This window comes from Arvicanthis niloticus, chromosome X, assembly GCF_011762505.2.
Source record: "Arvicanthis niloticus isolate mArvNil1 chromosome X, mArvNil1.pat.X, whole genome shotgun sequence".
Classification (NCBI taxonomy): Eukaryota; Metazoa; Chordata; class Mammalia; order Rodentia; family Muridae; genus Arvicanthis; species Arvicanthis niloticus.
The window spans coordinates 81,899,708-81,909,647 of NC_047679.1; the positions used below are offsets into that span (position 1 = coordinate 81,899,708).

The 9,940-nt window shown below is 43.4% G+C and overlaps 1 pseudogene; it reads left to right on the forward strand.

The window, feature by feature from the left end:
* The first annotated feature begins 903 nt into the window (after window positions 1-903).
* LOC117695048 (keratinocyte differentiation factor 1-like) lies at window positions 904-3,248 on the forward strand (annotated as a pseudogene).
* Window positions 3,249-9,940: the final 6,692 nt, after the last annotated feature.

Consider the following 9,940-nt stretch of genomic DNA (forward strand, 5'->3'; position numbering starts at 1 on the left):
TAGCTGTCTATCAACTGATGAACATATAATTAATTAAGCTGCGAAGGCAAGTGAAATGAAGTTTGAAGTTAGATGGATATAAATGGAAAACTACACTAAGTGCAGTTGCTCAACCTCCAAATAACAAAGAACTTATATTCTTTCTCATCTGAGGGACCTATCTTCAAATTATTTATATATACAGGGTCTACTTTATGGAAACTAACAAAAGAGAAACAGGTCATTGGCAAGGGTGATAGGTGAAATTTTTAAAAAGGGGGAATACTGGAAGTAAAAGGGTTCGTGTAGATAGTAGAATGATGGTAATGGCTAAATATGGGACCAAGGAAATATAAAATGCAAGTGTGCTGTTAGCTTTTTGTCAACTACAGTTGCCACAGCTAGAATCAAATTGGAAGAGGAACCTCCATCTGATTGGCCTGCAGGTAAGCCTGTGAAACATTTTCTTGATTAAAGATTGAAATAAGAGGAGCAACCCTACTGTGAGCAGTGTCACCCCTCAATAAGAAGCCTTGAATTGTGTAAGAAAGCAGACTGAACAAGCCATGGAGAGCAAAGGACTGAATAGTAGTTCTCTGTGGCCCCTGCCTCATTTCCTTTCTCCAGTCTTCTACCTTCAAGTCCGTGCTTTGGGTCCCTGTCCTGTCTTTCCTTCTTCATGGACTATGATTGGCATTTGCAAGTCAAATAACCCTCTCCTCCTCAAGTTTCTTTCTACCATGCTGTTTATAATCACAGAAATAGAAAGCAAACAAACACAAAAATTGATGTCTTAGACTGTGCTATTGCTGTGACAAGCCTGCATCATTTTGTTTTTGGATTGTGGAAGTGTTTAGATCCTGTGCTGGAAGATCCATTGGTGCTCAGAGATGAGTTGTGTGTTTGGAAACTTGGAAGATAAGAATGCAGAGAGCAATAGAGATGATGAGGTCCTGGCTTGCGGAGTTTCAGAGGTAATCTTGAGAGTCTTTCAAAGGTTTGAATCAAGTGATACTTTGTATTAATATTCTATAGTTTCTGGAAAGTTTGGATGAAGAATTGGCTGTTATTAACAAGAGACCAGCACAGTTGAAGTGAATTCTTTGTTTTACTGGGATGATCGATAGTGGTTATAGGAAGATGAAATAAATCAGCTGTGAATAAGAAGAAACCAGCATCATTGGAAAGAAATATTCTGTCTTTTTTTTTCAGTGTAATCCCACAGCATTGATGACCCAGTTGAGTTTCAAGACTGCATCTCAAGCTGGATGCCGAATGTAATAATGCAACAGTGTCCCATATAGCACTAGTTTTTGGTGACATTAAAGTTATAAAATAGAGGGTTGGGGGAGGGCTGAGCAGAGGCGGCTCACCTGGCTGGAAAGCCATTCATTGAGAAGTCCAGGAGATTTTAAAGCCTAAGTTAGACCACAAAGAGAACTTTCTCTTTGGGACAAGAAGAGCTCAACGTTTGCAAGGGTTTATGGGATGCTTCATCTGTCCTCATTCCAGGCCTCTCAGAAGTCTAAGGCTTCTCAGGTCAGCCAAGGAGCTTGTCCCTGACCTCCTCCTGGCTTCTCTCCTGCAGGTGCCTGGCTGCAGCAAGCCATGCTCTGAGCCAGGATAGGCCAGGACAGCCCTGCCTATCGTCTGGGCCTTCACACTTGGGGCCCTGGGAGAGGCCAACAGAGTTATTCCTGGAAATGAATGATGAGCGATCCCGGTCCAGACCAGGCTGTCACACCAGGAAGCCAGATCCTAAGGACCCTGGCCACCACGTGCAGGGCCAGAGAGTATCACCTTCATTTCAGGCTCTGCAGAACCAGCCAAGAGCCCCCAACCTGCTGCATCCTCTGGCGCCCCTGGGGTTGGGACTTGTGTAGGACTAGTATCTGATTCTGTTGCTGCAGAGATTGCCTGCAGCACTGTGGGGCTTGTGTGTGGGGCTGCAGCCCCTGCTTATCTGCCGGAGACCCCATTGAAGGGTCTGCCAAAGCTGCCTGGGCCAAGGAACACAACTATGCCCCTCATCCCGGACAGTGCACACACACACACACACACACACACACACACACACACACACACACACACACACACACACAGAGCGGCCTGGATGGCCAGAGGCTCAAGACCAGCATGGGCAGCAGCTTCAGCTACCCTGATGTTAATTAAGCTCAAGGGCATCCCTGTCTACCCCTACTGCCATGCCACCTCCCCAGTCCCTGATGTGGACTTCTGCTGCAAGGAGCCCCTTGCTCAGAGGAGTGCTACTCCTTCCATAAATCAGACCTTGACCTGCTGGAGATTAGCAGTGGCTCCATGTCGAGAGCTGGGAGATCGACATACTTATTTTCAAGAAGCTACAGAGCTGTTCAGTTTACACCACATCGATGAGCTGGCTGAGTGCACATCAGATACCATGTTCCTGGAGAAGACCAGCAAGATTTCAGACCTGATCAGCAGCAGCACACAGGACTACCACCTGGATGAGCAAGACGCCGAAGGCCCCCTGGTGGGAGGCATCATCTGCATCAGTACCCAAAAAAGCTACTCTGCCCACAGACCTCATAGGGATGCTCAGCCTGCTCTATTGTCCCTGCCGCTGCCCCTGACAGTGGCCATGAGACCATGGTGGGCTCTGGTCTCAACCAGGACGAACTGACAGTGCAGATCTCCCAGGAGACAACTGCAGATGCCATCACCAGGAAGCTGAGGCCAAATGGAGCCCCAGGTGTGGCCCTGACCTGACCAGAAGGTGGGAAACTACACTAGGTGCCCCATCAGATGACCTTCCAGCTTCTTTTCGGGTTGGTTGAGGATGGGATCAGAAATGGAAAAAAGCCTGAGCGACCGTGTACCCACTGCAACCATGAAAGCTGTCTTAAATGGGGGTTCCTAGAATACAGTGGAAGTGATCTGGGGAGTAAGAAGGCCATCCAGCCTGCATCTACACATGCTCCCTATATGATCTCTACTGCTGTCCTCTGGGCCTTCACAACCCCTAGGAGCAAGGTCATTACCCCTTTTACAGAAATCAGCTGGAGTTTCAACATCGAGTGGGTTGCCAGGATGTTATGGCTGACCAGGCTTAAGCCCTGCTCTTTCATCTCAGCAAGCTTCTCCCTGGCTATAGACCCTAGATGAGCTCCTTCCCCTCTCTGAGCCTCTGCTTCCTCCTCCAACCAGGGTATGCAACCAGCCAAGACTCATCATTCCAGGGCATGAACGCAGAATCTTCAGGGGTACCCCTGCTGCAGGTGTACTGCTAACCCCTACTGGCCCAGCAGTCACAGCCCCTCTTGGAAGAAGCATAGCCAGCAGAGGAGAGGAACCAGGACCTCTGTGTGGAGGCCAGACTCTGAGCCCAGAGACAGTGAGCTCTCTGGCTTCTGCTTTTGTTGAATGATCTTAGACCATATACATTTCACGGGGCCATGGTGCCCACATCCTTTGCTCTCCAGCTGGACTGACTGCTGGCTGGGCCTGTTTCTTCCTACCGCCTGAAAGCAAAACCTTGGGCAGTACTTCCTCAGTCCCATTCCCATGATACCCTAAGCAATTATGGGAACTAAGTAGGTTGGTCAGGTTGGGGACAGTGTGATCTCTGTGATTCTGTGAGCAGTGCCCTCTTGATATAATGATAAGCAGTTTGAAAAAATAAAGTTATAAAATAGAAATGGCTCATGAAGAGCACCTGAGGCTTAACATTTTGAGAGGTCAACAGAGGCCATTGGTGAAGGTGCAGCTTCAGTTACAAATGGATGCCCCAGTATTGAAAGGGTCATGTTTAAGACTTGGCATCATGTGGCAGGATTAGGGTCCTTGAAGAGAAGCCAGGAAAGGCTGTTGGTGAAAGTATAGCCTCAGTTGCAATGGAGAACCTAAAACATTGGGGATGCTAGGACTGTAGGCTGTTCACCAAGGACAGCAGCAGAGGTCCGGTAGAGCCAGCCAGAGCCCATGAGACATGCTACATGACAAAGAGAAAAAATGGAACTTCCCAAGACTTTTGGAGCCCACAGGAATGTGAATAAAGTAAAAATACTGGATACGGAATTATTTACAGTGTTGGAGTTTGGATTTGCTTTAACTTGATTGCAACACTGTCATTATCATTTCTCTTTTGCAATAAAAATATGTAACTTAGTTTTAAATTTTTATTAGATATTTCATTTATTTACAATACAGATGCCATTCCCTTTCCCCATTTCCCCTCCCTAGAACATCCTATCCCATCCCCCCTCCTCCTTTATGCTTTTATATAATTTTGATTACATGCATGTATTAAGGTCAGTTCTAGGTTTAGAGTCTAGCAATACAATAGATGCGAATAGTCAAGGAACAAGCAAGACAATAAATACAAATAGTCAAAGAAAAAAGCAAGGCATTAAACCCAATTATGTGACCACTCCCATGATCACTGTTTCTAAGGGCTTATCAGGATGATAAAAATATCTGAGCCTACTTCCCTGTTCTAGCCCAGAACATTTTGATGTCTGAAGCCTACTTCCTTGTTCTAGCCTAAAATTTAGATTTCTGTCTGAAATTAATTCTTTGTTCTGGCCTAATATTTAGGTTCCTGCCTGAAATTACTTCTTTGTTGTGGTCTACGATTTAGACTATTACCTGAAATTACTTCTTTGTTCTAGTCTAATGTCAGATTCATGCTTGAAGCCTACTTACTTGTCCTTGGCCAATGTCATATTCCTGCCAAGCAGCCCATTTCCTTGTCCTTGGCTCATGTCAGATTATTGCCAAGCAACCCCAAAGGCTCTCTGTTGCGGTAAATCTCCGACTCATTGAAGTCCAGTCAAGGAAGACACAACTCAATTAATTACAAATGTATGCTGCACGTCTAGATTGGGTAAATTTACCATTGAACTACTCTATTCCCCAGCTATGAGATCTCTTACAACTTGCAGTTTCCTAGGTCATTATCTTCTTCATCTTCTGTCCTTCCCCCAACTGCCCACTGCCCCAAGGGCTCTTCTGGCTCCTCCCCTACCTCTGGCTCCTCCCACTCCTCTTCTACTGCCCAATCACTGGCTCTAGCCTTTATTTAACAAATTCGATTGGACAGAAGGTTCACAAGATTCACTCCTCCTTCGCAGCCCCTTCCAGGAGTGGAATTACCATGACAACAAGAGGGTAGGGCTATCCACAGCAGCTCTCCACCTCTCCCCCCTTTTTGTTTCATTAATAAGACTGAGCCTGTCTTAGGTTGTTCTGACAAGAATGTCTTCCTTACTCCTCATGGAATATGCATTTTCAAAGGCAATGCACTTCTGTCTTAGATTGGTAAGGCTCTGTGCAGATCTTACTCGTCTTTGAACTGCCAGCCTGTTAAATTAATAATTCTGTCTGGGGGTCCATTTTCAGGTTCAAGACATGTACTTGGCTGCCAACGTGTTGATGTTGTTGAAGAAAAGCTTTAACACAATGAGCAGGAATAAAAGTATTTCCAGGACAAGAAGGGCTAGCATGATCAAGCTATATATGCCATTTTTGAAGCTTGGCAAAAATAGAAATACTGATCTTAGGCCATGGGTAATTTTATCTGTAGTATCTACCACATCAAAGCTCAGCAGAGCAGCATTCTTTAAATTCATAAGCTCACTATGCAAAGTTAAAACATCCAGAGAGGTGTTAGAATTATGCCAAATACCCTGCATGTCTATTTAAACGTCTTCCTAATTATAATGACTACCACTGTAAATTGTAGAACTAAGATGAATCCAATGGTATTTGGCATGACACTCAAGATGGCTCCTTACCCTTAAATTCTGAACCTCCTTTCAGTAATTTGAATAGGATAAAGAGCATCAATCTGTTCTTCCAAATGCCTATCTAAATCTTCTCCTATATTTCCAATATTGGATTGATTTCTAGACCAGTCCATGATTGAATCTGAATAACTGGTTACGTTTAATAACATACAAGAGGCATTATAACTTTGACTCTCTGTTCCACAAGGTCTAAGAACTTGAGGCAAGGCAGCTTGTCCCATCTGGGATATAGGAAAGCAAAGGTGGGTCAGGAACACATGTCTAATACAGCTTCTCAGTCCCCGTTGTCAAGGCACTCAGAAAGGTCAAAGGTCAGCATCATTCTTTGCCCTGGCATCAGCATGTCTCACCCATTGCTCTGGCAGCCACCATGCTCCTTCAGCATCCTTCAGAAAAAAACACAAACATGCCCTCTTCCCCATATTTAATACCTGATCAGGATCATGCCATATGTCAGTAAGTGGATCCTTCCCTTTCACCTATGCATAAGTATGCCTAGTTGTAGAACACCATAGACACTCAGCAGAAAGTTCCTTGGCATCCAATTTAAAAAAAAAAACAAATTTAAAATAAAAATTAAAAAGAATACAATTTAAATAAATTTGTGGTGTACAGGGTTATATCTCCTCCTTTTTTTGATTTTAGGAAGATATTGTTTTAAAGTTCCATGGGCCCGTTCCACATTCTCTTGTCCTTGACAATTATAAGGAATCCCCATAATATGGGTAATGTTAAATTGCTACTAAAGAGTCTCAAATGTTCGACTGCCATAGCCAGTTCCATTATTTGTTTGTTTGTTTTTCTTTTTCTTTTTTTAATTATTGGGTACTTTATTTATCTGCATTTCAGATGTTATCCCCTTTCCCCATTTCCCACTCCAGAAACCCCTTAACCCATACTCCCTACTCCTATTTCTATGAAGGTGTGCCGCCACCCACCCACCCACTCCCACCTCCCCACTGCCACCTCCCCTCCCTCGAATTTCCCCTCACTGGGGCATCCAGCCTTCAAGGGACAAAGGCCCTCCTCTCCCACTGATGCCCTACAAGTCCATCCTCCTCTACAAATACAGCTAGAGCCATGGGTCCCTCCATGTGTATTCCCAGGCTAGCTGTTTAGACCCAGAGAGCTCTGGTTGGCTGGTATTGTAGCTCTCCCCATGAAGCCACAAACCACTTCAACTCCTTCAGTCTTCTTTCTGACTCCTCCACTGGGAACCCTATGATCAGTTTGATGGTTAGATGTGAGCATCCACCTCTGTATAAGTCAGGCTTTGGCAGTGCCTCTCAGGAGACAGGTATATCAGGCTTCTGTTAGCATGCACTTTGGGACATCCACAACAGTGTTTGCATATGGTGATTGCATCTGGGATGGATCTCCAGGCGGGGCAGTCTTTGGATGGTCTCTACTCCAGTTTCTGCATGACACATTGTCTCACATTTGTGCCTGTATTTTGTTACTCCTTCTAAGAAGGACCAAAGCACACACACTTTGTTTTTTTTTTTTCTTTTTCTTGGGCTTCATGTGGTCTGTTAGTTATGTTTAGGGTATTGTGAGATTCTGGGCTAATATCCACTTATCAATGAGTACATACCATGTGTGTTCTTTTGTGATTGGGTTACCTCATTCAGGATTCTAGTTCCTTCCATTTACCTAAGAATTTCTCAAATACATTGTTTTTAATAGCTGAGTAGTACTCCATTGTGTAAATGTACCACATTTTCTGTATCCATTCCTCTGTTGAAGGACATCTGGGTTCTTTCCAGCTTCTGGCTATTATAAATAAGGCTGCTATGAACATAGGGGAGCATATGTCCTTGTTATTGTTGGAACATCTTCTGGGTATATGTCCAAGAGTGGTATAGCTGGGTCCTCAGGTAATGCTATGTCCAATTTTCTGAGGAACCACGAGACTGATTTCCAGAGTGGTTGTACCAGCTTGTAATCCCACTAACAATGGAGGAGTGTTCCTCTTTCCCCACATCCTGCCAGCATCTACTGTCATCTACTGAGTTTCTAATCTTAGCCATTCTGACTGGTGTGAGGTCGAATCTCAAGATTCACCCCTTCATGGTAAAAAGTCTTGGAAAGAACAGGAATCCAAGGCCTATACCTAAATAGTAAAAGCAATATACATCAAACCAGTAGCCAACATCAAACTAAATGGAGAGAAACTTGAAGCAATTTCACTTAAATCAGAGACTAGACAAGGCTGCCCACTCTCTTGATATCTATTCAACATAGTATTCAAAGTTCTAGCCAAAGCAATTAGACAAAAAAGGGAGATCAAAGGGATAAAAATTGGAAAGGAAGAAGTCAAAATATCACTATTTTCAGATGATATGATAGTATACTTAAGTGACCCCAAAACTTTCACCAGAAAACTCCTAAACCTGATAAACAACTTCAGCAAAGTGGCTGGATATAAAATTACTCAAACATATAAGTTGCCTTTCTGTACTTAAAGGATAAGCAGGCTGAGAAAGAAATTAGGGAAATGACACCCTTCACAATAGTCATAAATAATATAAAATACTTCTGAGTGAATCTAACCAAGCAAATGAGAGATCTGTATGACAAGAACTTCAAGTCTCTGAAGAAAGAAATAGAAGAAGATCTCAGAAGATGGAAAGATCTCCCATGTCCATGGATTGGCAAGATTAGTGCAGTAAAAATGGCACTCTTGCCAAGAGTAATCTACAGATTTAATGCAATCCCCATCAAAATTTTCACTCAATTCTTCACAGAGATAGAAAGACCAATTCTTAAATTTATTTGGAATAACAACAACAAAAAAAGATAACAAAAAACTGTGCCCTTCCCCCAGGCCTGAGCAGGCCTGAGAGTCATTTACCACAGTAGACCAAAACAACAGTAGGAACTGAGAGGCATTGCATTGCTGGATTTAGTGCCCTGCAGTCCACTACTGGAGCTAGAAGAATGGACCGCCTGCTGAGCTTGCCTTGACACCTTCTGGCTACTACTATCTCCTCACCCAGTCCCTGGGCTGAACTGAGAAGAGACTCTGGGGGTGGGGCTCCCCCTTTAAATGTGAAAGCAAAATATTAAACTTCGGGCCTTGATCAGAATGCGTTGTCTTGGCCCCATGCTTCTCTCGCCCTCCATTCCCCTTTCATTTCCAGCCTTCCTCTCAGGTGAACCTGGTTCCCATAGCCACTGGCAGCTCCAGAATGGCACTTTACTGTGGAGCCTGAGAACGGAAGACCAGCTGAGGAACACTGTTCCTCACTGTTGTCTTGGTGGACAGTGTTCCTCAGCTTGGAGCTCCACAGAAAATGGAAGAAAAAGCAAAGTATCCGGAGTACTTGGTAAACAATGAACATCATTGATGCTAGCTAAGTTTGCAGGAAGTGTGATTCAGTGGAATATGGGTCTAGATTGAGTGAGCATTAATCCCATGCAAGCTCATCTAGGAGATGACAGTGATTTGGGGATAGGAGAATATTCGGCATTCGCCCACAGCCCAAGAGCTGCCTCAGGTGAGAGGAGCAGAGTTTAAAAGAATTGGAAAACTAAAAAAGGCAGAGCACTGAATAGTATCCATAATTCTGCCTTCTTTGTTTATTGTTTGTCCTTTGCGTGCCAATGTCCACGTGTGTCAATTTTTTGTCTTTTGTTTTAATGTCTAAATGATTGGTGGTCTATGTTTTATGGTGTTCTATGTTTGATGTTCAAAAGATCATTAAAATTGCTTGATCCAACCCTTGGTCTAGTTTATCTTGGTTTCAAAGACAGTCTTAATATGCAGAGCAGTGGCTGATAAGTTTTCTTAACACCTGTAGCTAAGAGTCAAGCTGAGCTGGAAAAGCCTTTCGAACAGTTGATTGTCCATATAAGCTGCTTTTAAAGGGACCAGCAGGTTTTTTAGATTCTATAAGGAAGCTAAGAATTGTTTGTCGTAGAAAAATTTCTGTGACAAGTTGCTTTTATCTTGAAATTACAGCTAGAAAAAGCAAGAAATTTTGTTTGGTTTATATATATAAGATGTGTTGTCACTTCATTTTTGTTTCTAATTGGTTTTAATGGTATAAATAAGTTCTACATATCTTGGTTATAAATAATTGGCTGATAAGCTATTGGGTATGATTAAGAAATTTATAACCTTGGTAACAAAAAGTTGACTTAAGGCTGGTAACTCAGGGCTGGAGTCATTC